The sequence below is a fragment of the Oncorhynchus masou genome, unplaced genomic scaffold, assembly GCF_036934945.1.
Source record: "Oncorhynchus masou masou isolate Uvic2021 unplaced genomic scaffold, UVic_Omas_1.1 unplaced_scaffold_912, whole genome shotgun sequence".
Classification (NCBI taxonomy): Eukaryota; Metazoa; Chordata; class Actinopteri; order Salmoniformes; family Salmonidae; genus Oncorhynchus; species Oncorhynchus masou.
The window spans coordinates 152,892-179,257 of record NW_027015596.1 but is presented as its reverse complement, the minus strand read 5'-3'; the positions used below and the strand labels follow the sequence as shown (position 1 = coordinate 179,257).

General features: G+C 46.5%; 1 pseudogene; it reads left to right on the top strand.

The window, feature by feature from the left end:
• Positions 1 to 2,827: 2,827 nt before the first annotated feature.
• LOC135538120 (toll-like receptor 4) lies at positions 2,828 to 25,466 on the top strand (annotated as a pseudogene).
• Positions 25,467 to 26,366: the final 900 nt, after the last annotated feature.

Sequence of the window (26,366 nt, the reverse complement as noted above, 5' to 3'; positions counted from 1 at the left end):
ACACACGCATCCACTCAAATACATCCACTCAAACACATACATCCACTCAAACACACGCATCGACTCAAACACACGCATCCACTCAAACACATCCACTCAAACACACACATCCACTCAAACACATACATCCACTCCAACACACGCATCCACTCAAACACATGCATCCACTCAAACGCATCCACTCAAACACATACATCCCCTCCAACACACGCATCCACTCCAACACACGCATCCACTCCAACACACGCATCCACTCCAACACACGCATCCACACCAACACACGCATCCACTCAAACACACGCATCCACTCTAACACACGCATCCACTCCAACACACGCATCCACTCCAACACACGCATCCACTCCAACACACGCATCCACTCCAACACACGCATCCACTCCAACACACGCATCCACTCCAACACACGCATCCACTCCAACACACGCATCCACTCCAACACACGCATCCACTCCAACACATGCATCCACTCAAACACATGCATCCACTCAAACACATCCACTCAAACGCATCTACTCAAACACATGCATCCATTCAAACGCATGCATCCACTCAAACGCATCTACTCCAACACACGCATCCACTCAAACGCATCCACTCAAACACATCCACTCAAACGCATCTACTCAAACACATGCATCCATTCAAACGCATGCATCCACTCAAACGCATCTACTCCAACACACGCATCCACTCAAACGCATCCACTCAAACACATCTACTCAAACACACGCATCCACTCAAACGCATCTACTCAAACACACGCATCCACTCAAACACATGCATCCACTCAAACACATCCACTCAAAAACATACATCCACTCAAACACATCCACTCAAACACATACATCCACTCAAACACATCCACTCAAACGCATCTACTCAAACACGTCCACTCAAACGCATCTACTCAAACACATGCATCCATTCAAACGCATGCATCCACTCAAACGCATCAACTCCAACACACGCATCCACTCAAACGCATCCACTCAAACACATCTACTCAAACACACGCATCCACTCAAACGCATCCACTCAAACACATCTACTCAAACACACGCATCCACTCAAACGCATCTACTCAAACACACGCATCCACTCAAACACATGCATTCACTCAAACACATCCACTCAAACACATACATCCACTCAAACACATCCACTCAAACACATACATCCACTCCAACACACGCATCCACTCAAACACATGCATCCACTCAAACGCATCTACTCAAACACATCCACTCAAACACATACATCTCCTCCAACACACGCATCCACTCCAACACACGCATCCACTCCAACACACGCATCCACTCCAACACACGCATCCACTCCAACACACGCATCCACTCCAACACACGCATCCACTCCAACACACGCATCCACTCCAACACACGCATCCACACCAACACACGCATCCACTCAAACACACGCATCCACTCCAACACACGCATCCACTCCAACACACGCATCCACTCCAACACACGCATCCACTCCAACACACGCATCCACTCCAACACACGCATCCACACCAACACACGCATCCACTCAAACACACGCATCCACTCCAACACACGCATCCACTCCAACACACGCATCCACTCCAACACACGCATCCACTCCAACACACGCATCCACTCCAACACACGCATCCACTCCAACACACGCATCCACTCCAACACACGCATCCACTCCAACACACGCATCCACTCCAACACACGCATCCACTCCAACACACGCATCCACTCCAACACACGCATCCACTCCAACACATGCATCCACTCAAACACATACATCCACTCAAACACATCCACTCAAACGCATCTACTCAAACACATGCATCCATTCAAACGCATGCATCCACTCAAACGCATCTACTCCAACACACGCATCCACTCAAACGCATCCACTCAAACGCATCTACTCCAACACACGCATCCACTCAAACGCATCTACTCAAACACACGCATCCACTCAAACGCATCTACTCAACACGCATCCACTCAAACACACGCATCCTCTCAAACGCATCTACTCAAACACACGCATCCACTCAAACGCATCCACTCAAACACATCTACTCAAACACACGCATCCACTCAAACGCATCTACTCAAACACACGCATCCACTCAAACACATGCATCCACTCAAACACATCCGCTCAAACACATACATCCACTCAAACACATCCACTCAAACACATACATCCACTCAAACACATCCACTCAAACGCATCTACTCAAACACGTCCACTCAAACGCATCTACTCAAACACATGCATCCATTCAAAGGCATGCATCCACTCAAACGCATCAACTCCAACACACGCATCCACTCAAACGCATCCACTCAAACACATCTACTCAAACACACGCATCCACTCAAACGCATCCACTCAAACACATCTACTCAAACACACGCATCCACTCAAACGCATCTACTCAAACACACGCATCCACTCAAACACATGCATCCACTCAAACACATTCACTCAAACACATACATCCACTCAAACACATCCACTCAAACGCATCTACTCAAACACGTCCACTCAAACGCATCTACTCAAACACATGCATCCATTCAAACGCATGCATCCACTCAAACGCATCAACTCCAACACACGCATCCACTCAAACGCATCCACTCAAACACATCTACTCAAACACACGCATCCACTCAAACGCATCCACTCAAACACATCTACTCAAACACACGCATCCACTCAAACGCACCTACTCAAACACACGCATCCACTCAAACACACGCATCCACTCAAACACACACATCCACTCAAACACATGCATCCACTCAAACACATGCATCCACTCAAACACATGCATCCACTCAAACACATGCATTCCAGATGTAAGAGCTGGTATTTACCCTGACCTTGCCTTAAAGGGAGAGTTCATCTAAAATATGTGGAATTAGACATGAAACGCAGAAATGCTAATATCGTTGATATTGACTTACATTGGGGTTTTTGCCACGAATATGAACAAAAGTTGTATTTCAGAGACATTGGCCAGGTGAATAAACCAAACATGAAATGATGTATTACCTTAAAGGGTGCTTTGGATTAACTATCCCTTTAAATGTGTGACTTTGGTCTGCCTCTAAAAACCAGAAGTGTTGAAAGAGTATGTCTTAGGCTGGGAAAGACTGGTACTAGGAGATCTGTGAACCTCTAGTAGTAGTGTGTGAAGAGTAGAACTATAGTGCCCTGTTAGAAAGAAAACACACACACTTGAGTGCTGGCTAACCTGTTATTACATAGGCCTGTGATTTACCGTGTGGTGCTGAGTGGACACCGTGGCACATAGTAAAGGGGCTGTGTCTGTGTCGAGGCCTGACATCTTTTATGCACGTGTGTGGCTGAGTTGGAGAGGAAGAAAGAATTCCACCCATTAATACACTGTGCGTGTGTGCGTGTGTGCGTGTGTGTGCGTGCGTGCGTGCGTGTGTGTGTGTGTGTGTGTGTGTGTGTGTGTGTGTGTGTGTGTGTGTGTGTGTGTGTGCGTGTGCGTGTGCGTGTGCGTGTGCGTGTGCGTGTGCGTGTGTGCGCGAGGCCTTACTTGTCTTAAATAGAAAATATTCAGATCAGATGAGCAGACACTTGACTGAAGCCTTCCGGGAGAACCTTTTTGTCCTCCTGAGACAAAGGGAAGAAAGAGAAGGAGGGAGGGATGAGAAAAGGAATGAAATGAATGAGTGAAGACTCACCATATGAGGCATCGCTGCTCTGCTCTCACTAGATGAGCACCACTGAAACTAAAGCTCTGCTGAGCTTCGCAAAACGGAGGAATTCTCAAGACATCAGACAGGAATAGTTTTGATATTTTATATGGAATAATAGGCTTCAACTTATTGCTTTCAACGTCAAAACTACAAATTGGTAGAAAGACTAAATTCACCTGGGGTTTTAGCGTTTGTGTTTTTAGGTTTTATAACTGACTGTAATTACATCGGAAAAGCTTTAAATATGTCAAGCTCGTGACTTTGTTGTGACTGAAAGTTGGCTCCCAGTGTTCCTAACGTAAACTCCTAATGTTCCTCTAAGTGGGAGTTGGAGTCAGTCATTTGGCTCTATGGGGCTGATAGGAGATGTTAGGTTTAGACGAGAGTATACACACACACACGTACGCATGCGCAACAGCAAACCATTTCAACCTTGTACAACTTTCTGCCAGTTTCCATCAAAACATTCCTCCAGATGAATGGAAAAGAGAGTCACCATCTAAAATAATGTAAATGACATTCAACAAGTTATTAAACCATTTCAGCCTGACATGCAGCCCGCCAGACTCCATCAGAACAAACTGTCCTTGTGACAGACAGACATGCAGCCCGCCAGACTCCATCAGAACAAACTGTCCTTGTGACAGACAGACATGCAGCCCGCCAGACTCCATCAGAACAAACTGTCCTTGTGACAGACAGACATGCAGCCCGCCAGACTCCATCAGAACAAACTGTCCTTGTGACAGACAGACATGCAGCCCGCCAGACTCCATCAGAACAAACTGTCCTTGTGACAGACAGACATGCAGCCCGCCAGACTCCATCAGAACAAACTGTCCTTGTGACAGACAGACATGCAGCCCGCCAGACTCCAACAGAACAAACTGTCCTTGTGACAGACAGACATGCAGCCCGCCAGACTCCATCAGAACAAACTGTCCTTGTGACAGACAGACATGCAGCCCGCCAGACTCCATCAGAACAAACTGTCCTTGTGACAGACAGACATGCAGCCCGCCAGACTCCAACAGAACAAACTGTCCTTGTGACAGACAGACATGCAGCCCGCCAGACTCCATGAGAACAAACTGTCCCTGTGACAGACAGACATGCAGCCCGCCAGACTCCATCAGAACAAACTGTCCCTGTGACAGACAGACATGCAGCCCACCAGACTCCATCAGAAAAAACTGTCCCAGTGACAGACAGACAGACAGACAGACAGACATGCAGCCCGCCAGACTCCATCAGAACAAACTGTCCTTGTGACAGACAGACATGCAGTCCGCCAGACTCCATCAGAACAAACTGTCCTTGTGACAGACAGACATGCAGCCCGCCAGACTCCATCAGAACAAACTGTCCTTGTGTCAGACAGACATGCAGCCCGCCAGACTCCATCAGAAGAAACTGTCCTTGTGACAGACAGACATGCAGCCCGCCAGACTCCATCAGAATCAGAACAAACTGTCCCTGTGACAGACAGACATGCAGCCCGCCAGACTCCATCAGAACAAACTGTCCCTGTGACAGCCAGACATGCAGTCCGCCAGACTCCATCAGAACAAACTGTCCCTGTGACAGACAGACATGCAGCCCGCCAGACTCCATCAGAACAAACTGTCCCTGTGACAGCCAGACATGCAGTCCGCCAGACTCCATCAGAACAAACTGCCCCTGTGACAGACAGACATGCAGCCCGCCAGACTCCATCAGAACAAACTGTCCCTGTGACAGACAGACATGCAGCCCGCCAGACTCCATCAGAACAAACTGTCCTTGTGACAGACAGACATGCAGCCCGCCAGACTCCATCAGAACAAACTGTCCCTGTGACAGACAGACATGCAGCCCGCCAGACTCCATCAGAACAAACTGTCCCTGTGACAGACAGACATGCAGCCCGCCAGACTCCATCAGAACAAACTGTCCTTGTGACAGACAGACAGACAGACATGCAGCCCGCCAGACTCCATCAAAACAAACTGTCCTTGTGACAGACAGACAGACAGACAGACAGACAGACAGACATGCAGCCCGCCAGACTCCATCAAAACAAACTGTCCTTGTGACAGACATGCAGCCCGCCAGACTCCATCAGAACAACAAACTGTCCCTGTGACAGACAGACATGCAGCCCGCCAGACTCCATCAGAACAAACTGTCCTTGTGACAGACAGACATGCAGCCCGCCAGACTCCATCAGAACAAACTGTCCTTGTGTCAAACAGACATGCAGCCCGCCAGACTCCATCAGAAGAAACTGTCCTTGTGACAGACAGACATGCAGCCCGCCAGACTCCATCAGAACAAACTGTCCTTGTCCCTGTGACAGACAGACATGCAGCCCGCCAGACTCCATCAGAGCAAACTGTCCCTGTGACAGACAGACATGCAGCCCGCCAGACTCCATCAGAACAAACTGTCCTTGTGACAGACAGACATGCAGCCCGCCAGACACCATCAGAACAAACTGTCCTTGTGACAGACAGACATGCAGCCCGCCAGACTCCATCAGAACAAACTGTCCCTGTGACAGACAGACATGCAGCCCGCCAGACTCCATCAGAAAAAAACTGTCCCTGTGACAGACAGACATGCAGCCCACCAGACTCCATCAGAACAAACTGTCCTTGTGACAGACAGACAGACAGACAGACATGCAGCCCGCCAGACTCCATCAAAACAAACTGTCCTTGTGACAGACAGACAGACAGACAGACAGACAGACATGCAGCCCGCCAGACTCCATCAAAACAAACTGTCCTTGTGTCAGACAGACATGCAGCCCGCCAGACTCCATCAGAACAAACTGTCCTTGTGACAGACAGACATGCAGCCCGCCAGACTCCATCAGAACAAACTGTCCTTGTGTCAGACAGACATGCAGCCCGCCAGACTCCATCAAAACAAACTGTCCTTGTGTCAGACAGACATGCAGCCCGCCAGACTCCTTCAGAACAAACTGTCTTTGTGTCTTTCCTCTTTGTTTTACAGACAAACAGACAGACAGACAGACACAGACCATTATGTTTTTCTAGCAGACAGCAGCATTTGAATAGAAAGACAGCTGACATTTAGAGACAGACATTACTGTCATTGACTCATGACCAAGCCACTGGGTTATGTCTCTGTGTGTCCTCTCTCTCTGTGTGTGTGTGTGTGTGTGTGTGTGTGTGTGTGTGTGTGTGTGTGTGTGTGTGTGTGTGTGTGTGTGTGTGTGTGTGTGTGTGTGTGTGTGTGTGTGTGTGTGTGTGTGTGTGTGTGGCGAAGCAGTAGCTATTTTATGAAACCGACTGGCACAATTAACAAGGTCTCAACAATGAGCTGATGGTGTGAGAGAAAGACCGGAGGAGAAGACGGATTGATGAACTGATGGTTTGTTTCTCTCTTTCTTTCTCTCTCCTCTCCCCCTCTCTGTAAGGTGAGGTCAGTGCTGCCTGTTTAAGAGGTGTGTGTCCAGTGAGCTGTGGGAAGCTTAAAGTCCATCTTGACATTTTCACACACTAATGACTTTTCCGGAAGCTCTAATTTTCCATTGTGTTCCTCGGTTTGTGTGTGTGTGAGTTTTTCTGAATCCCGTCAGACAGGCTGTGCCTTTTTGAGGCGCTTCAAATGTTACCCTCATTACCTGTGTGTGTGTGTTCCCTCATTCTCACAGAAAGTTATATACCTCGTCCCTACCTCCCTCTCTCCCTCGCACGTTGACACACTCCTCCCTCGTGGTCACACAGAAAAACACCTACACCGACATTGTTAAAGAAATACTCTCTACATTGTGGGGGTCGGGGGTCACCTTTCTCTCACAAACACACAACATCTTTATACCTAATGTGAATGACATGTATTACCGGTCATCTGCATGACTCATGACTGTGCTAGCCCACTGAGCTAAAGCCTAGCTCACTATCACCACCTCAGCTACACATACACAAAACACACAGCTCAAAACACACAGCTCAAAACACAACACACAGCTCAAAACACACCACACGCAGCCAAAACACACAGCTCAACACACAGCTCAACACACACAGCTCAAACATAGTTACATTACAGAAAGGAAGCAATGGAGGTTGTATAAGAAACCAGGATAACATTCTAAAAGCCTGTTAGGGAAACTAACAGTCTGAGGTCAGAAGGGGTCAGAGGTTAAATAATACTATTGTCTAAGCTATAAAGAAAGACTTTGCTCTTTGGAGTACTGTAGGCAATAATAGCTTTGGGATAATGCACTGTCAGAGTGACTAAGCTACCCCTGGGAAGCTACAGAAATTCTAGATTAGGGCAGACATTTTGATTGATTTATTGATTGGTTGTTTGGTGGGTTGCTTGTTTTGCATGAACAAAGCTGCTGCATAGACACAGATATATAGGATGTGTCCCAAAGGCACCCTGTTCCCTACATAGTGCACTACATTTGTCAAGTTCCCTTTGGCCTCTGGTAAAAAGTAATGCATTGTATAAGGAATAGAGTGCCATTTGGGATGCAGCTTCCTATATATATAATACATCCCTTGTACAATATGTAGCCTATATTCTCCATATAAAGCCTAAAGGGAAATTCTAATTTTATGACCAAACCCTCAACATCTGGTGTTGGGCCCTAGCCAGAATAGAGGCACTTTGATGCTGCTGTGTGTGTGTGTGTGTGTGTGTGTGTGTGTGTGTGTGTGTGTGTGTGTGTGTGTGTCTGGCAGCATCTGAAAGGCTCTTGTGAAGATGAATAGTAATAATAATGATGAGACAGTGTTCAGCACCTCTCTGTTGATGTATCCCTGAGCCAGCCCACACTCCCAGCCCCGAGAGAGAGAGAATTGAGAACGCACACAGGCACACACATACACGCCACACACACACTCAGAGGAATGTCACGTGCCACCTTAATTGTGGACCAGCGGAGAGTGGATGGAATGATTTACACAGACACTGACATCTTGAAGGCCGAGTGTTTCACCCCTCTTCTTCCCTTCACTCTTTCTCTCACAGCCTTTCATTTCCATGTTGAGACTAGTCTGATAACCTGGCTGTGGGACTGACTGGTTGTGGTTGACAACATCTGTAGGAGGTGTGTGTGAATGTGTGCAGACTGGATGTCCTGCTCCCCTTAAATCAGTCATCTCATTGTCTGTATAAAAGGACACACAGAAGAAACCTCAACAAATGCTTTTGTTGGTTAGTTTCAAAGCATCACAATAACAGTTTTGCTCTTTACTGTCATGCTATAGCTGGCAGTCTGATCATTTTTTCCTCTCTGCTGGGGAATGAGAACAAGGACAAATAAGATGAACCTTTTTAAAATAAACCTGTAGATCTTTAAAAATGACAATAAAAACATTGGAAGAGAGATTCTAGCTAAAGCTAAAACCACTAGCCTGCTAAACATCTGTAGTCTGTTGGTTCCAGAAGGTAAGTAGTGCTGTGTTGGTTTTAATAATGACCTGTTGTTCCACCTCATGACTCCCATCAGATTAGATCAAGTATCACCCTGTGTGTGTATGTGGTGTGTCAGATCAGCCAATGGTAGGCCAGCAGTGTGCGTGTGTGTGTGTGTGTGTGTCACATGCCATGTCTAATCCAGGCCATTACACAGTTACACAGCTCCACAGGGGGCCCAATTAGAGTAGATTAGATTAGATTATTAAGGGGATGCTGGCCACTCCCTACATGGGTGTTAAAGTGTGTGTGTGTGTGTGTGTGTGTGTGTGTGTGTGTGTGTGTGTGTGTGACCTGCAGTCTCTCTCAGAGTATCTTCCAGTTAAAACAGACCAGGAAGACGAACACAGAGGAGATGCACACAGATACAACATAGCTAACAGACACAGCAGTGGAACAACAGCGGTTCTTTATTCCATTGGACATCTAATCCCAACAACGCCTCATCCCATTGGACAGAGGAGCATTCTGAATATCAATCTCATTGGACATTTGTTAACCAACCTACCACTCAGTCTACAGCTGTACAAAGGAACTGTCTGGCTTGATATGTAGGATAGTCAATATGTCACAGTCATTGACGAACCTGCACTTTACATCAGAACAGAGTCATTTTGAGACATCAGAACAGCTCTGACACCAACAGAGCTGTTCTGAACTTCCTTATTTCCATCGTCTTCAAGAGGTGAGTTTTTCATTTCTTGACGCTCGCAGGTTAGACAATGGAGCATTTGGATGCTTTAAAAACATCTCAAATCTTAGTTTGCCAAAAGCATTGATGAGCCACAGACACAGCTTCTTCAGTCTGGTGTCGGTATACTGCCTTCCTTTTCTATTCAACAACAAAAGCATTGATGAGCCACAGACACAGCTTCTTCAGTCTGGTGTCAGTATACTGCCCTCCTTTTCTATTCAACAACAAAAGCATTGATGAGCCACAGACACAGCTTCTTCAGTCTGGTGTCGGTATACTGCCTTCCTTTTCTATTCAACAACAAAAGCATTGATGAGCCACAGACACAGCTTCTTCAGTCTGGTGTCGGTATACTGCCTTCCTTTTCTATTCAACAACAAAAGCATTGATGAGCCACAGACACAGCTTCTTCAGTCTGGTGTCGGTATACTGCCTTCCTTTTCTATTCAACAACAAAAGCATTGATGAGCCACAGACACAGCTTCTTCAGTCTGGTGTCGGTATACTGCCCTCCTTTTCTATTCAACAACAAAAGCATTCATTTTGAGTCTGTTTGTGAAAGAGTGTTGAGACTCAAAAAGACAGAACTTGATTTCTGGAAGATTGAAACGGTGACCCATTCAGCGTCGGCAGTGAGAAACTGTCATGGATTTCAGGTGCTCAACATCCACCTTTCTCCTGGTGTTGAGGACAGTGTTGATTTGAGCTTGATCCACTATTTGAAAAATCTAAACGACATGGAGGTTTCTGTTCATTTCAATATCAATATGAGCTCAATGTCCTTTGTGACCCTCCGGGGGTCCTGTCACATGGCTGAGGAGACTTGCCTTGTGTTACTTTCACATCACAAACATCACCCCAGAGCAGTTCTGTTTGATACATCTGACATGGCTGGATTTCAAATGCAATAAAATCTATTTAAGGGACATGGTAAACTGAGGTTCTTATACCTAGGTGATAACAGGATTTCTCAGAATACAGAGAACAGTTTCTTTGCCCCACACAGCTTGGAAACCCTAACACTTTAATATAACCCAGTTATAAACATCTGCATTCATCCACCTCACCTCCCTAAATAACATATATTTAGACTTTCCTCCTCCTCCTAGTGAGTCACAGACAAGTTGAAATCTGACCCATATATTTTGTCTTCCCTTACTCTCAACATCACCATGGACAGCACCCCAAAACAAGACTTTGTCCTTCAGCTCACTACTCCATCTAATGTGATCTTCAAGACTGCTGGAGACCATTCTTCCAGTCAGTTGTCTGCCTCAAGGCCATGACAGATATATCCTGTGTGGGTCTCACTTTGCTGCAAAGTACTTCACCTCCCTGCAGGAGTTTGAGTTCCAGTTGGTTTTCTCACCAGAGTTTGTGGACATGAGTGACCTGAACAGCTTTGTGCAGCTAAGGTGTCTGACACGGATGAAAGTGGACCTCATCGTTCAGCCAGCTCTGGGCATCATGTTCCACAATCTGTCCAGACTGGAGAGCCTGAACCTTATGGAATGTAGACTCCTCACTCTGGAGAAGGAGCTGAGCAGAGATCTGCAGTCCCTCAGTGTGATTAAATGTCCTGCTATAGAGGAGTTCAGTATGTTGGACAGCTTTCCAGAGCCCCTCACCTTCCTGAGGTTTATGGAGTTCTTTGGTCCTCACCTGCACTGCAGCTGTGATAATGCCTGTCTAGACAACTGGGCCAGGAGACAGCAACATGTCCAGGTCATATTTTGGCTTGAGGGAGAGCTGGAGATGACATGCAAAAATGAAAATGGTATCCAGAACCTCCGCAGGTACTCGGAGGCCCACTGTTCCCTGGATGTGCGTTTTGTCCTGTTCATCTGCACCTCCCGGGACCTGCTCCTCTTCATACTGGTGGTGCTGCCCCATCAGCTGGCTGGAGACCACCTGCTGGCCTTCTGCCACATTGCCCGTAGTTGACTAGAAGAGGTGGTGCAGAGGCCCAACCCAGAGCCCCATCAGCTGGCTGGGGACCACCTGCTGGCCTTCTGCCACATTGCCCGTAGTTGACTAGAAGAGGTGGTGCAGAGGCCCAACCCAGAGCCCCATCAGCTGGCTGGGGACCACCTGCTGGCCTTCTGCCACATTGCCCGTAGTTGACTAGAAGAGGTGGTGCAGAGGCCCAACCCAGAGCCCCATCAGCTGGCTGGGGACCACCTGCTGGCCTTCTGCCACATTGCCGTAGTTGACTAGAAGAGGTGGTGCAGAGGCCCAACCCAGAGCCCCATCAGCTGGCTGGAGACCACCTGCTGGCCTTCTGCCACATTGCCCGTAGTTGACTAGAAGAGGTGGTGCAGAGGCCCAACCCAGAGCCCCATCAGCTGGCTGGGGACCACCTGCTGGCCTTCTGCCACATTGCCCGTAGTTGACTAGAAGAGGTGGTGCAGAGGCCCAACCCAGAGCCCCATCAGCTGGCTGGGGACCACCTGCTGGCCTTCTGCCACATTGCCCGTAGTTGACTAGAAGAGGTGGTGCAGAGGCCCAACCCAGAGGGCGCTACCACTATGATGCCTTTGTGTCATACAGTGGTAGAGACGAGCGCTGGGTGATGGAGCAGCTGCTGCCGGGCCTCCCTTCCTGTGTCTCTGTCTGCACAGTAGGGACTTCCAGCTGGGAAGGAAATCATGGATAACAGCACAGACGGCCTCTACGGCAGCCGCCACGCTCAGGGTCTGGTGAGTCGTCACTACCTGCGCAGTAGCTGGTGCTCCTTGGAGCTGCGACTGGACACCTGGCATCTGCTGGTGGAGCACACGGACATCCTTATCCTGGTCTTCCTGGAGGACATACACCCCCTAGGCAGCTGTCTGGCCACCACCACCTGGCCAGGCTGGTCAAGACCAGGACCTACCTGGACTGGCCCCAGGACCTACCTGGACTGGCCCCAGGACCCGGCTCTGCAGCCAGCCTTCTGGGACTGCCTGTGGACCAAATTGGCCCCTACTGAACCACTCCCTGCACAGTAACACAACACATAGATAGGAATACATGTCCACCTGTCTACCATGACAGGGGTATTCAATATTTATATACATAAACATTTTTGCTTTTGATGTTTTGTTCAGTACTATCATCATTTATTTAATGTAATGTATACTCTATGACTTACCTAATACCAAACCTACTAATTAACTAGGGCTGAGATTTTTATGTTACCAACAAGTGCATTGCACAACCAACAATACACCTTTTACAAGGGCAATATCCCAAACGTTCACAGCGATCACATTCATGGTTAACTCTGCGGATGTAGGTTCAAGTAGAAATTGCCTATGTTAAGTGCTGTGTACTTGTTGAAAGTGCATCTGATTTGAATCCCGGCCTAGTTAACTACAGTGCCTTCAATAGGAATTCACACCCCTTGTCTTTTTCCACGTTTTGTTGTTTTACAGCCTGCATTTAAAATGGATTCAACTGAGATTTTGTGTCACTGGCCTACACACAATACGGCATAATGTCACAGTGTTATGTTATGAATTATGTTTACAAATTCATGAAAATGAAAAAGGTGAAATGTCTTGAGTCAATAAGTAATCAACCCATTTGTTATGGCAAGCCTCACTTTGGGTGAAATAATAGTGTTTAACATGATTTTTGAAGGACTACCTCATCTCTGTACTCAGCACATACAATTATCTGCAAGGTCCCTCAGTCGAGTAATCAATTTCAAACACAGATTCAACTGTAAAGACCAGGGAGGTTTTCCAATGCCTCGTAAAGAAGGGCACATATTGGTAGAAGGGTAAAAAAAGCAGACATTGAATATCCCTTTCAGCATGAAGTTATTAATTACACTTTGGATGTTGTATCAATACACCCAGTCACTACAAAGATACAGACATCCTTCCTAACTCAGTTGCTGGAGAGGAAGGAAACAGCTCAGGGATTTCACCATGAGGACAATGGTGACTTCAAAACAGTTACAGAGTTTAATGGCTGTGATAGGAGAAAACAGAGGATGGATCACCAACATTATAATTGCTCCACAATACTAATCTAAATGACAGAGTGAAAAGACGGAGGCCAGTAAAGAATAATAAAAAAATCAAAAACATGCATCCTGTTTGCAATAAGGCACTAAAGTAAAACTGCAAAAAGTGTGGCAAAGACATTTACTGTCCTGAATAGAAAGCGTTATGTTTTGGAGCAAATCCAACACAACACATCACCGAGTACCACTCCATATTTTCATATTTCGTGGTTGCTGCATCATGTTAAGGGTATGCTTGTCATTGACAAGGTCTAGGGAGTCTTTTTAAGGATAAAAATAAACTAATTAGGGCTAATCCTAGAGGCAAACCTGGTCGTCTGCTTTCCAACAGACACTGGGAGACAAATTCACCTTTCAGTGGAACAGTAACCTAAAACACAAGGCCAAATATTCACTGGAGTTGCTTACCAAGATGACATTGAATGTTCCTGAGTGGCCAAGTTACAGTTTTGACTTACATCGGCTTGAAAATCTATCATCTGGGGCGGCAGGGTAGTCTAGTGGTTCGAGCGTTAGACTAGTAACCGAAAGGTTGCAAGTTCAAATCCCCGAGCTGACAAGGTACAAATCTGTCATTTTGCCCCTGAACAGGCAGTTAACCCACTGTTCCTAGGCTGTCATTGAAAATACGAATTTGTTCTTAACTGACTTGCCTAGTAAAATAAAAATAAAAAAAATCTACCAATTTGACAAAGTTACCCAGAACCTTGACAAAGTTACCCAGAAAGACTCCCAGCTGTAACCACTGCTGTGACTAATATATATTGACTCAGGAGTGTGAATACATAATGTAAATTAGATATGAATTTCACATTTTCAATGCATTTGCAAAATTTTCCAATAACATGTCGTCGTGCTGTATGAACTAGTCTCAGGATAAACTACTTTGAGATGGAAATACAACCATTTATAATAGATATAAACTGATAGACACTCCCTACATGGGTCTCAAAACTCAGAAGTGTGTGGCTGTGTGTGTGTGTGTGTGTGTGTGTGTGTGTGTGTGTGTGTGTGTGTGTGTGTGTGTGTGTGTGTGTGTGTGTGTGTGTGTGTGTGTGTGTGTGTGTGTGTGTGTGTGCACCTGTCACAGTTCCTACTGAATTCAAATGCATTCGTAGAGAATGAATGAATGAATTTGATTTATCTAAAGCTTAGGGTGAATCTCTGTCAAAATGTCACAGTGGACTAATTAGTTCTTCTGTGTTCTCTAAACCTTAACACAAAGTCACATGATGGATTAGTAACACACCTAATTCATGCATTCATTAGCTTTCATTAGTTTAACATATACTGAACAGGATTACAGGGGGACCTGATCCTAGATCAGCACTCCTGATCTGAGACGCTTCTTACATAAGGGAATCATGAGTGTCCTTGTAGCTTCTCTGTTCGTCTCAGTATTAGACATGTCGCGTTAGGACAGATGTCTGACAGTACTCTCTGTGTAATCCATTATGGGTGATATTAGACATGTTGCTTTAGGACACATGTCTGACAGTACTCTCTGTGTAATCCATTATGGGTGATATTAGACATGTTGCTTTAGGACAGATGTCTGACTACTCTCTGTGTAATCCATTATGGGTGATATTAGACATGTTGCTTTAGGACACATGTCTGACAGTATTCTCTGTGTAATCCATTATGGGTGATATTAGACATGTTGTGTTAGGACAGATGTCTGACACTACTCTCTGTGTAATCCATTATGGGTGATATTAGACATGTTGTGTTAGGACAGATGTCTGATAGATGTAGGGAGACATACCAGGGCTGTAGAGATCAGCTGTCTGGTAGGGAGACATACCAGGGCTGTAGAGATCAGCTGTCTGGTAGGGAGACATACCAGGGCTGTAGAGATCAGCTGTCTGGTAGGGAGACATACCAGGGCTGTAGAGATCAGCTGTCTGGTAGGGAGACATACCAGGGCTGTAGAGATCAGCTGTCTGGTAGGGAGACATACCAGGGCTGTAGAGATCAGCTGTCTGGTAGGGAGACATACCAGGGCTGTAGAGATCAGCTGTCTGGTAGGGAGACATACCAGGGCTGTAGAGATCAGCTGTCTGGTAGGGAGACATACCAGGGCTGTAGAGATCAGCTGTCTGGTAGGGAGACATACCAGGGCTGTAGAGATCAGCTGTCTGGTAGGGAGACATCACAGGCAGATGAATGTGCTACAGACCATTTTCCATCTTGGGTAAATGACAGGGCAGCTCTGTCTCACCAACTATTTAATACTGCGCCAGGCCAGGCGAAGAAGCCAGGCGTCAGACTTGCAAATGGAAGTGTGAGTGTGAGGGGAAATTAATGTGTGTGTGTGTCTGTGTGCAATACCTTGTCTTGCATCTGACTTGCAAATAGCAGAGATTTGGACACGGCCCCTGTTTACGTTTGTGTGCTCTCCGTGGCTTGTTGATGCATGGCACATGCAAATGAGGTGAACTTTGTTAAAATCCCAGATTGAGCTTTCGGGAAAAATTATCAACGCGATGCGTCAGCGCTGCTCGGCCGTGTGTCAGCTCCCATTTATCAGACAACCTTGTTATTTATGTGTAGTCTCGCTACTTCCCACCATGCAACAGGGATTGTTTGTGAGTGCAGCGGATAGAAAAAGACGGATGCATAATTTCTGTCAATTTTTTCCCATCTATCAAGGCACTCTAATATATGAGGTTGTTTTTCAATGCCGTTCTGTCGGCTCTGGCCCTTCAAGGTGTATCTCCACTGACTCGCTAAGTTGCAACACATTCAGATATTTTGACTGAGTATAAATGCATAAGGAGAAATATTTTCATTAAAATATATAATTATTTAATTCAGTAAGATTTCAATCAAGGCCAATATGAGTTAGATTCCTCTGAAGATGAGCTTCGCTGTGTTGGAGTTGGGTCTGTTGATGGGAGGACAGTTCTGCTTCGATGGCATATTACTGGCCTTTGGAACCACATGTGTCATTTGATTGGAGTCTGGTTGGCTGTGTTTCTCTCTCTCTCTCTGTGTGTAAGGCCTCTGATTGGAGTCTGGTTGGCTGTGTTTCTCTCTCTCTCTCTGTGTGTGTAAGGCCTCTGATTGGAGTCTGGTTGGCTGTGTTTCTCTCTCTCTGTGTGTGTAAGGCCTCTGATTGGAGTCTGGTTGGCTGTGTTTCTCTCTCTCTGTGTGTGTAAGGCCTCTGATTGGAGTCTGGTTGGCTGTGTTTTCTCTCTCTCTGTGTGTAAGGCCTCTGATTGGAGTCTGGTTGGCTGTGTTTTCTCTCTCTCTGTGTGTGTAAGGCCTCTGATTGGAGTCTGGTTGGCTGTGTTTCTCTCTCTCTCTGTGTGTGTAAGGCCTCTGATTGGAGTCTGATTGGCTGTGTTTCTCTCTCTCTCTGTGTGTAAGGCCTCTGATTGGAGTCTGGTTGGCTGTGTTTCTCTCTGTGTGTGTGTGTGTAAGGCCTCTGATTGGAGTCTGGTTGGCTGTGTTTCTCTCTCTCTCTCTCTCTGTGTGTAAGGCCTCTGATTGGAGTCTGGTTGGCTGTGTTTCTCTCTCTCTCTGTGTGTGTAAGGCCTCTGATTGGAGTCTGGTTGGCTGTGTTTCTCTCTCTCTGTGTGTGTGTACGGCCTCTGATTGGAGTCTGGTTGGCTGTGTTTCTCTCTCTCTGTGTGTGTGTAAGGCCTCTGATTGGAGTCTGGTTGGCCGTGTTTCTCTCTCTGTGTGTGTGTGTAAGGCCTCTGATTGGAGTCTGGTTGGCTGTGTTTCTCTCTCTCTCTCTGTGTGTGTAAGGCCTCTGATTGGAGTCTGGTTGGCTGTGTTTCTCTCTCTCTGTGTGTGTAAGGCCTCTGATTGGAGTCTGGTTGGCTGTGTTTCTCTCTCTCTGTGTGTGTAAGGCCTCTGATTGGAGTCTGGTTGGCTGTGTTAATCTCTCTGTGTAAGGCCTCTGATTGGAGTCTGGTTGGCTGTGTTTCTCTCTCTCTGTGTGTGTAAGGCCTCTGATTGGAGTCTGGTTGGCTGTGTTTCTCTATCTCTGTGTGTGTGTGTAAGGCCTCTGATTGGAGTCTGGTTGGCTGTGTTTCTCTCTCTCTCTGTGTGTGTAAGGCCTCTGATTGGAGTCTGGTTGGCTGTGTTTCTCTCTCTCTCTGTGTGTAAGGCCTCTGATTGGAGTCTGGTTGGCTGTGTTTCTCTCTCTCTGTGTGTGTGTACGGCCTCTGATTGGAGTCTGGTTGGCTGTGTTTCTCTCTGTGTGTGTGTGTGTAAGGCCTCTGATTGGAGTCTGGTTGGCTGTGTTTCTCTCTCTGTGTGTGTGTGTAAGGCCTCTGATTGGAGTCTGGTTGGCTGTGTTTCTCTCTCTCTCTGTGTGTAAGGCCTCTGATTGGAGTCTGGTTGGCTGTGTTTTCTCTCTCTGTGTGTGTGTACGGCCTCTGATTGGAGTCTGGTTGGCTGTGTTTCTCTCTGTGTGTGTGTGTGTAAGGCCTCTGATTGGAGTCTGGTTGGCTGTGTTTCTCTCTCTGTGTGTGTGTGTAAGGCCTCTGATTGGAGTCTGGTTGGCTGTGTTTCTCTCTCTCTCTCTGTGTGTGTAAGGCCTCTGATTGGAGTCTGGTTGGCTGTGTTTCTCTCTCTCTGTGTGTGTAAGGCCTCTGATTGGAGTCTGGTTGGCTGTGTTTCTCTCTCACTGTGTGTGTAAGGCCTCTGATTGGAGTCTGGTTGGCTGTGTTTCTCTCTGTGTGTGTGTGTAAGGCCTCTGATTGGAGTCTGGTTGGCTGTGTTTCTCTCTCTCTCTCTGTGTGTAAGGCCTCTGATTGGAGTCTGGTTGGCTGTGTTTCTCTCTCTCTGTGTGTGTAAGGCCTCTGTTTGGAGTCTGGTTGGCTGTGTTTCTCTCTCTCTGTGTGTGTAAGGCCTCTGATTGGAGTCTGGTTGGCTGTGTTTCTCTCTCTCTGTGTGTGTAAGGCCTCTGATTGGAGTCTGGTTGGCTGTGTTTCTCTATCTCTCTGTGTGTGTGTAAGGCCTCTGATTGGAGTCTGGTTGGCTGTGTTTCTCTCTCTCTGTGTGTGTAAGGCCTCTGATTTGAGTCTGGTTGGCTGTGTTTCTCTCTCTCTGTGTGTGTGTAAGGCCTCTGATTGGAGTCTGGTTGGCTGTGTTTCTCTCTCTCTCTCTGTGTTTGTAAGGCCTCTGATTGGAGTCTGGTTGGCTGTGTTTCTCTCTCTCTCTCTGTGTGTAAGGCCTCTGATTGGAGTCTGGTTGGCTGTGTTTCTCTCTCTCTCTCTGTGTGTGTAAGGCCTCTGATTGGAGTCTGGTTGGCTGTGTTTCTCTCTCTCTCTCTGTGTGTAAGGCATCTGATTGGAGTCTGGTTGGCTGTGTTTCTCTCTCTCTCTGTGTGTTTGTAAGGCCTCTGATTGGAGTCTGGTTGGCTGTGTTTCTCTCTCTCTCTCTGTGTGTGTAAGGTCTCTGATTGGAGTCTGGTTGGCTGTGTTTCTCTATCTCTCTGTGTGTGTGTAAGGCCTCTGATTGGAGTCTGGTTGGCTGTGTTTCTCTCTCTCTCTCTGTGTGGAAGGCCTCTGATTGGAGTCTGGTTGGCTGTGTTTCTCTCTCTCTCTCTGTGTGTGTAAGGCCTCTGATTGGAGTCTGTTTGGCTGTGTTTCTCTCTCTCTCTGTGTGTGTAAGGCCTCTGATTGGAGTCTGGTTGGCTGTGTTTCTCTCTCTCTCTGTGTGTGTAAGGCCTCCGATTGCAGACATTTTTTCTTTGACTGCTGTCATTCAGTCCTGAGAGAGAACAGATTCAGAACATTCTTTGAATTCATAAAACCATGTGCTCTCGCTCTCTCTCGCTCTCTTTCTCTATCTTTCTCTCTCTCTGTTTTCTCTCTCTTTTTCTCGCTGTTTTCTCTCTCTCTCCATGCTCCATGTGCGCTGTCTGTCTGTCTGTCTGTCTGTCTGTCTGTCTGTCTGTCTGTCTGTCTGTCTGTCTGTCATGTCTGTCTGTCTGTCTGTCTGTCATGTCTGTCTGTCTGCTAGAAAAACATAATATCTGTCTGTCTGTCTATCTGTCTGTCAGTGTCCGTCTGTCCGTCCAAACTCCACAGCCAGAACAGGAATGCAGTGTGAGAGTGTTTCACCACTTGTTGTGTAAACTCACACCAGGGTATCTCTTTCTCCATCTCTCTCTCTCAGTCTGTCTGCGTGCGTGTGGTTTGCCCTCTGTACCAATTTTAGAATGACTTTACTAAAATGTCAGGGTGGCTGATGAGCAAAATGATGATTGTCGAGAAGAACTTGATGACAGTTGGAAAGAGAAGAGGAGAGATGTATAGCACCATATAGCTCCAATTGCAATTACATACCCATATAATCTATGGAGTAGAAATGAACAAGAGTGACCTTTTAACCTCGCCTATCCAGGCCAAATGTTGCTGTTTGTTCAATTTCCTGTATTACATTTGGTTGTCGTTGGCAAGGTTGTCAACAATAGCTAAAACATTAGCAATATCTTTGCAACTAATGTTTTGTGGATTATGATCAGGTAAGAAATTAGTACGATGTCATTTGAGGCATTTCTTAGCAATGTTCTTCAAAAAACATGAAGAAATGTACGTTTTAAATCTTAGGTTCAGGTTAATTATGGTGTTTAGGTTATCTCTTATGATTAGGTTAACTCTATAAATGGTGTATTCCCTCCTTTCCAAGAACATTGTAGCAAATTCTCCTCAATCTCTGTTGTCCTTATTCTATGTTGTCCCTCTCTGGAGGCCCACTGGTATTAACATTACAGCTGAAGGCTTTCTTGTCCGCTATCTGTCTGACCGACGTGGGGTTGAGAAACGCTGGAAGACTCTGCTGGTGTGTGTCAGCATTAAAATGAGACATGCATATGCAGCATCATCATTAGTGGGTGTCACAGAGTTGAAGTGGGAATGTGTGTTTGTGTGTGTGTCAGTTTGCTGGTCAGTGAAATGTGAGTATGTGTGTGTCTGAGTGGGAAGATGGCAGTGTGGATGAACCGCTCGATAGCAAACAGGAAAAGGAAACTAAAGTAAGAGTAGAGTTGGTGTGTGTGTCTCGACTTGATTGCTACGCTGCACAACTCTCCTTTTTTAGATTCTCATCTGACACACAGCAGGGTTCCTCTCTCTCTCTCTCTTTCTCACTTTCTGTCCCTCTCTGATTCTGTCTTTCTCCCCCTCTCTCCTTCTCTTCTATCATGCCCTCTCTGTTTTACCCCCCCCTCTCTCTCTCTTTCTCACTTTCTGTCCCTCTCTGATTCTGTCTTTCTCCCCTCTCTCCTTCTCTTCTATCATGCCCTCTCTGTTTTACCCCCCCTCTCTCTCTTTCTCACTTTCTGTCCCTCTCTGATTCTGTCTTTCTCCCCCTCTCTCCTTCTCTTCTATCATGCCCTCTCTGTTTTACCCCCCCTCTCTCTCTCTTTCTCACTTTCTGTCCCTCTCTGATTCTGTCTTTCTCCCCCTCTCTCCTTCTCTTCTATCATGCCCTCTCTGTTTAACCCCCCTCTCTCCCTCTTTCTCACTTTCTGTCCCTCTCTGATTCTGTCTTTCTCCCCCTCTCTCCTTCTCTTCTATCATGCCCTCTCTGTTTTACCCCCCCTCTCTCTTTCTCTTCTATCATGCCCTCTCTGTTTTACCCCCCTCTCTCTCTGATTCTGTCTTTCTCCCCCTCTCTCCTTCTCTTCTATCATGCCCTCTCTGTTTTACCCCCCTCTCTCCTTCTCTTCTATCATGCCCTCTCTGTTTTACCCCCCCCTCTCTCTCTGATTCTGTCTTTCTCCCCCTCTCTCCTTCTCTTCTATCATGCCCTCTCTGTTTTACCCCCCCTCTCTCCCTCTTTCTTCAGTTTCGTCTGTGCCTGTGAGAACCACCGCTGTACCTAAACATCAGGAGAGAAGTCCTCCTTAATTGAAAAAAGTCATTAAACAAGTCATTAGTCAGTTGTTTATATATCTCCTTAGACAGTAGGTGATGCTTGTTGTTGTTGTTCAGTCAGCGAGAAGAGAATCAACATGCTGCTGAAGTAGTGAAGTCTTAGCGACATGTGTGTGAAGACTATTGGAGAGTGTGTGTACATGTGTGTGAAGACTATTGGAGAGTGTGTGTACATGTGTGTGAAGACTATAGGAGAGTGTGTGTACATGTGTGTGAAGACTATTGGAGAGTGTGTGTACATGTGTGTGAAGACTATTGGAGAGTGTGTGGACATGTGTGTGAAGACTATTAGAGAGTGTGTGTACATGTGTGTGAAGACTATTGGAGAGTGTGTGTACATGTGTGTGAAGACTATTGGAGAGTGTGTGTACATGCGTGTGAAGACTATTGGAGAGTGTGTGTGTACATGTGTGTGTGTGAAAACTATTAGAGAGTGTGTGTACATGTGTGTGAAGACTATTGGAGAGTGTGTGTACATGTGTGTGAAGACTATTGGAGAGTGTGTGGACATGCGTGTGAAGACTATTGGAGAGTGTGTGTGTACATGTGTGTGTGTGTGAAGACTATTAGAGTGTGTGTGTACATGTGTGTGTGTGTGTGTGTGTGTGTGTGATTGGAGAGTGTGTGTACATGCATGTGTGAAGACTATTGGAGAGTGTGTGTGTACATGTGTGTGTGTGTGAAGACTATTAGAGAGTGTGTGTACATGTGTGTGTGTGTGAAGACTATTAGAGAGTGTGTGTACATGTGTGTGTGTGAAGACTATTAGAGTGTGTGTGTACATTTGTGTGTGTGTGATTGGAGAGTGTGTGTACATGCATGTGTGAAGACTATTGGAGAGTGTGTGTGTACATGTGTGTGTGTGAAGACTATTAGAGAGTGTGTGTACATGTGTGTGAAGACTATTGGAGAGTGTGTGTACATGCATGTGTGAAGACTATTGGAGAGTGTGTGGACATGTGTGTGAAGACTATTGGAGAGTGTGTGTACATGTGTGTGAAGACTATTGGAGAGTGTGTGTACATGCATGTGTGAAGACTATTGGAGAGTGTGTGTACATGCGGTGTGTGAAGACTATTGGAGAGTGTGTGTACATGCGGTGTGTGAAGACTATTGGAGAGTGTGTGTACGTGTGTGTGTGTGTGTGTGTGTCAGAGACCAACAGTTATCAGAGGGACTTTATGTTGTCTGCACAATTCTGAAAGAATCTCTGGACTCTGAACTCTATACCAGTGTTTCCCAAACTTTTCCTGGGCCTCCGAGCCTCCTAACCCCTGTTGTAGAAATTGTTACACAGAGACACTTGAAGTCAATCTTAAATGAAGCTGGAGAGGTCACAGTCAAACTTAGATGCATAAAGTACCTGTCTGAAGTGAGCTCTCACTGGGCAGTCCCTTTAGTTGTCTTATATACTGCAGACAAGTCATATTTGCATGATTTAGTTTATTCATAATTCATTAATCATTAATGTTTGCTTCATTCATGTGACGACCAATACTGGGTCATGCTTGTGATAGACCAGTACCTCACGAGGCTTCTTCTCTAAGCTGAGACCTTGAAACTGAGATATCATTTCTCTAAACAAGGTTCTGGGCGTACTGCCAAATTGCAGATACTGATAGTGAGGATTCGTTCAGTCAGTCACTTGCATGAACATAGAAATTGGTTATTAGAAAAGCACAAAAACAAAAATGTCCACCTTAGCCTCCTAACCCCCTAGCCTCCTAACCCCCTAGCCTCCTAACCCCCTAGCCTCCTAACCCCCTAGCCTCCTAACCCCCATGCCTCCTAACCCCCTAGCCTCCTAACCTCCTAGCCTCCTAACCCCCTAGCCTCCTAACCCCTAGCCTCCTAACCCCTAGCCTCCTAACCCCCTAGCCTCCTAACCCCCATGCCTCCTAACCTCCTAGCCTCCTAACCCCCTAGCCTCCTAACCTCCTAGCTCCCTAGCCTTCTAGCCTTCTAACCCCCTAGCCTTCTAGCCTCCTAGACCCCTAGCCTCCTAGATCCGTAACATCCTAGCCTCCTAACCCCTAGCCTGCTAACCCCCTAGCCTCCTAACCCCTAGCCTCCTAACCCCCTAGCCTCCTAACCCCCTAGCCTCCTAACCCCCTAGCCTCCTAACCTCCTAGCCTCCTAACCCCCTAGCCTCCTAACCTCCTAACTCCCTAGCCTTCTAGCCTTCTAACCCCCTAGCCTTCTAGCCTCCTAGACCCCTAGCCTCCTAGACCTCTAACATCCTCGCCTCCCAAACCCCCAGCCTCCCAAAACTCTAGCCTCCCAACACTCTAGCCTCCTAACCTCCTAGCCTCCTAGACCCCTATCCTCATAACCTCCTAGCCTTCTAGACCCCTAGCCGTTCCACTTGATCTATTCCTGATTAGTCAACTAATCCCCAAGCCATTGACTTGTTGAATCAGGTGCTTTAGTTCAGGGAGCGTATTCATAAAGTGTCTTCGAGTAGGAGCAGGACTCTAAAGTACAACCAATATTTTGCTATGCAACCAGCAGTTTAACAATGGGAGCACTGTGCAACTATGAACAAAACTCTCCCAGATAATGATTGTTGTAATGATAAGGCTTGGCTGTAGCGTTGTTTCAGAGGGCCCTAGAGAAACAAGTGAGTGCAGATCCGTTAGCATCCTGGTTGCACCATTACTACAGTGAAAACGTCTTGCTTCTATCCCAGCCAGGTCAAATGATCTGACCCATATTACCAGCACAACATCTGTATCTTCTATAGCGGATCGCCGGGACCGCACAACATCTGTATCTTCTATAGCGGATCGCCGGGACCACACAACATCTGTATCTTCTATAGCGGATCGCCGGGACCACACAACATCTGTATCTTCTATAGCGGATCGCCGGGACCGAACAACATCTGTATCTTCTATAGCGGATCGCCGGGACCACACAACATCTGTATCTTCTATAGCGGATCGCCGGGACCGAACAACATCTGTATCTTCTATAGCGGATCGCCGGGACCGAACAAGACATGTATCTTCTATAGCAGATCGCCGGGACCTCACAACATCTGTATCATCTATAGTGGATCGCCGGGACCGGACAACATCTGTATCTTCTATAGTGGATCGCCGGGACCGAACAAGACATGTATCTTCTATAGCGGATCGCCGGGACCGCACAACATCTGTATCTTCTATAGCGGATCGCCGGGACCACACAACATCTGTATCTTCTATAGCGGATCGCCGGGACCGAACAACATCTGTATCTTCTATAGCGGATCGCCGGGACCGAACAAGACATGTATCTTCTATAGCAGATCGCCGGGACCTCACAACATCTGTATCATCTATAGTGGATCGCCGGGACCGAACAACATCTGTATCTTCTATAGTGGATCGCCGGGACCGAACAAGACATGTATCTTCTATAGTGGATCGCCGGGACCTCACAACATCTGTATCATCTATAGTGGATCGCCGGGACCGAACAACATCTGTATCTTCTATAGCGGATCCCCGGGACCGAACAACATCAGTATCTTCTATAGCGGATCGCCGGGACCGAACAACATCAGTATCTTCTATAGCGGATCGCCGGGACCGCATTTTGACACACTTGCGTCGTTAACCATTTGTTTACACTTTGTTCAGTCCCGTTACCTCATAGGATAGCTAGCTAACAACCTGGTAAATTGACCAGTATATCCAAAGATTTGGGGGCACAGAAAGAAAGGAAAGGGGACGGCTTCTTCAGGAGATCAAGGAATGTATGAATGACTGATCTCTTGCATGTCATCATCACAAACCTGACATTTTGAAAGAGTTTGTCAAATGTTCAGTGTAATGCATCTCAATAGGAAAATAGTGATTTTACATCATATATAAACCTAATATTCCACACATGACTTTGTCATTTCAATGACGGGTATTCCTACCAACCAGTGGAGGCTGCTTAGTGGAGGATGGTTCATTATAATGTCTGGAACAGAGCAAATGGATTGGCATCAGACACATGGACACCATATGTTGATGTATTTGATACCGTTCCACTGATTCCTCTCCAGCTATTACCACTAGCCCGTCCTCCCCAATTAAGGTGTCACCAACCTCCTGTGGTATCAACATTTTAGCCTTTATAATAAACGGATGTGTTTACAGTGCTACATATTAGTTTCATGGGCAACAGCATGTGCTAACAGTAGCTAGACTACATTTAGTCCCAGTACAGGCTGTATCTCAATCAATATATGATTCTTTTCTGGTGCTCCTAAATGTCATGCACCAATTCTACCAATGAAATGTCTTATTTAGAACCCTGGAGCCCTGTGGGCCGTAGGTATGAAACATCTCAGAGTGCTGATCTAGGGTCAGGTCTGCCCTGTCCATGTAATCTTATGTAAAATGCAAAACTGATTCTAAATCAGCACTTTTACTCTGAGACGCTTGATACACACGCAGGGCTACAACCAAACTGTGGAACGTCTGGGGGTCCTCGTGGAGAGGTTAGAGAAATACTGCTCTATACTGTAAATGGAGAGGGAGACTTATGTATATATTTATTGAACATTTTCA